The sequence below is a fragment of the Orycteropus afer genome, unplaced genomic scaffold (genome assembly GCF_000298275.1).
Source record: "Orycteropus afer afer isolate SDZICR_OR568_19922 unplaced genomic scaffold, OryAfe1.0 scaffold03563, whole genome shotgun sequence".
In the NCBI taxonomy this organism is placed as follows: domain Eukaryota; kingdom Metazoa; phylum Chordata; class Mammalia; order Tubulidentata; family Orycteropodidae; genus Orycteropus; species Orycteropus afer.
The window spans coordinates 5,454-8,473 of NW_006925150.1; positions in this window are offsets into that span (position 1 = coordinate 5,454).

A 3,020-nucleotide genomic window follows, 5' to 3' on the forward strand; every position below is an offset into this window, starting at 1 on the left:
TGATGGAAGTATTGTGGTTAGATTTTATTATTTATGTTTCTTGCAGTTTGGGTGAAAACTTACAGAGCAAGTTGGTTTTCCATTCAACAATTCATACGCATTTTGTTTTGTGACATTCATTGCAATCCCTTGTGACATTCATTACATTGGTAATGCCTCTCTTCCCATTTCCTCCCTGTTTACCATTTCCCTTCTCTTTTGTTCCTGTCATTTCCTGCCTTCTTAGCTTTATCCCTGAGCAAATGCTGCCCTTTTGATCTCATGTGGTTGATTGTTCTAATGAATGCATACCTTTTTGATAGTATTATTCACCTTATAGGCCTGTTTATTGTTTAGGTAAAAGTTGAACCATGGGGGTGAGTTAAGTTCCCAGCTTGAAGGGTGTCTAAGAGGGTTCCACCAATCTCTATCACACCAGTAAGCCTGGTCTTTTTTATAATTTTGAGTTTTGTTCCACATTGTTTTCCCACTCTGTCTGGGACCTCCTATTGTGATCCCTTTCAGAGCAGTCAGTTTATGTAGCCAGGCACCATCTAGTTCTTCTGGTCTCAGGGATGTGGAGGGTGGGGTTCACATGGTCCATTAGTCCTTTGGGCCTGGTGCTTTTTGGGCCTGCAGGAACTCCTGGAACCAGGTGCCTTGCTCCCAGCTACTTTTCAGGCCAGTAGGAACTTTTTCCAAGTACAGGTGCCCTACCCCAGACATCTGCTGAGCAAGTAGGAACTCCATTACTAATTAGTCCTTTGGACTAATTGTTTCCTTGCATCTTTGATTTTCTTCACTCTTCTTTGTTCCAAATGAAGAGATATCAATAGTTGCATCTTTGTGGTTAGATTTTAAAATGGAGTCTTGGCCTTTTGCATATAATAATGGTTGGTGCTGAGGATGAGTCTATCAGGGATCCTAATGCTGTTCCTTCTTTTGTACAAGTTCAGAAATTACCAGACTGAAAGTTGAAGTGAACAAAAAACAACTCTGATGGTGCCCGTCTCCAGTGACACCCATTACAGACTAGAAGCCCTACTGTGGTCCACAGACCTCACCTGATCTAGGCCCATCACCTCCTTCATCTCATTTCCTCCCACTTGTCCCTCATCTAGTCACACTCTAGCCACACTGGCCTTCCTGCAGGGCAGGCACATTCCTACATCAGGGCCTTTGCATTTGCTGTTCCCTCTTTATCTATGCTGTCCAGTATGGTAGCCAAGAGCTATACGTGACTTGAGCATTTGAAATGTGGCTACTGCAACTGAGAAATGTCATTTTAATTTTAATGAAATTTAAAAACTAAAGTACTATAAAATACTTTTCTATTAAACACAACTTTACTGTTTTGGTAAGATACACTGCACTTTAATTGAAAATTTAGTGTCTGGACCTTCATGCAAGATAGCAGAATAGGCAGACAAGCTACCAAGACCCTGTACAACAAAGAAATGAGAAACCAGCTAAAACAGATATAGATGATAATCCTGTGACCCTAAGCTTCAGAGAGAAAGATAAAGAAGTGGATTAAATATCTATTATAGAATAAAGTAAATGAAAATAGTGAATATGGAGATAAATGGAGCTGTGGACTGTCAACTGACCTGACAGTATGGCCATTTGGGATATTTGCAAGTGGGAGCTCTGGTGGCCTAGTGCCTAAGGCATTTGACTGCTAACCAGAAGGCTGGTAGTTCAAACCCACCAATCACTCCTTGGAAAGAAGACTGGGCAATCTACTTCTGTAGAGTTACCACCTCAGAAACCCAAGGAGGGGTCACTATGAGTCGGATTCAACTTCACGGCACTGAGTTTGGTTTGCTTTCAAGTGGTGTTCCAATTGGGACAGCAACCTGATAATCAGCTGTGTGTGCCAAGGACTGCATGGGCACCCACAATGGTGCTGGCAACCAGGAAGGTGTGACATTCCTTGTTCCCTTTGTATCATACACACTCCTGGTGAACAGAGGTATGGCCAACTCCCACACCCCACCCACCTTCTGCACTGGTAAGAATTCCATCCTGGATTGAGTGCCCTGTAACCAGCTGCTTTCTGGGTATACAAGGACTGGTTCTGGGACCAGGTCCCCTTTTGGGCCTGTAGGAACTTTTACTGTGACCAGGTGCCCTAAACTTAGCTGTCTTTTGGAACAGGAGGAACTTTCTTGGGGACTAGACACCTTGCCCCCTGCTGCTTTTTGGGCCTGCAGGAACTCATAGAACCAGGTGCCTTGCTCCCAGCCACCTTTCAGGCCAGTAGGAACTTTTTCCAAGTCCAGGTGCCCTATCCCTAGACATCTGCTGACCAAGTAGGAACTCCATTTGGGACCAGGTGCCCTGCCCTCAATTGCCTTCTGGGTAGGCAGGAATTGGTTCCAGGACCAGCCAAATTTTGGGCCACCAGGAAGTTTTTCTGGGATGAAGTACCTTTCGGGATGGCAGGAACTTATGGGAACAGGGGTCTTGTGCCCAGCCATCTTTTGGGACAGTAGGAACAACTTCTGTGACCAGACACCCTGTCCCCAGCTGCTTTTTGTGCACCGGGAACTCCTTCTGGAACCAGGTATCTTGCTCCCAGCCATCTTTTGGCTAGCAGGATCTTTCTCCAGGTCTAGGCACCCTGCTTCCAGGTATTTTCTGGGCTAGTAGGAACTGGTCTGGGATCAAGAACTCTGCCCCCAATTGCCTTCTGGTAGGCAGGAACTAGTTCTGGGACCAGGTGACCTAGCCACAAGCACATTTTGAGACAGCAGGAACTCCTTCTGGGACCAGGAGCCCTGCCTTCAGTTGCCTCTTGGGCTGGCAAGAACCCCTTCTGGAAGCAGGTGCCTTGCTCCCTGCCACCTGCTTGGCCAGGTGCCCTGCCCCCTGCCACCTGCTTGGCCAGGTGCCCTGCCCCCCCAGTTTCTTCAGTTTTTTTTTTTTTTTTAATCTTTTTATTTCCTCCTTTCTTTTAGTCTCTTTCTTTCTCTTCTATGTTTCTTGTTTTCCCTTTTCTCTTTTGGTTTTTCTCACCTTTTGCTTTATTTATTTAT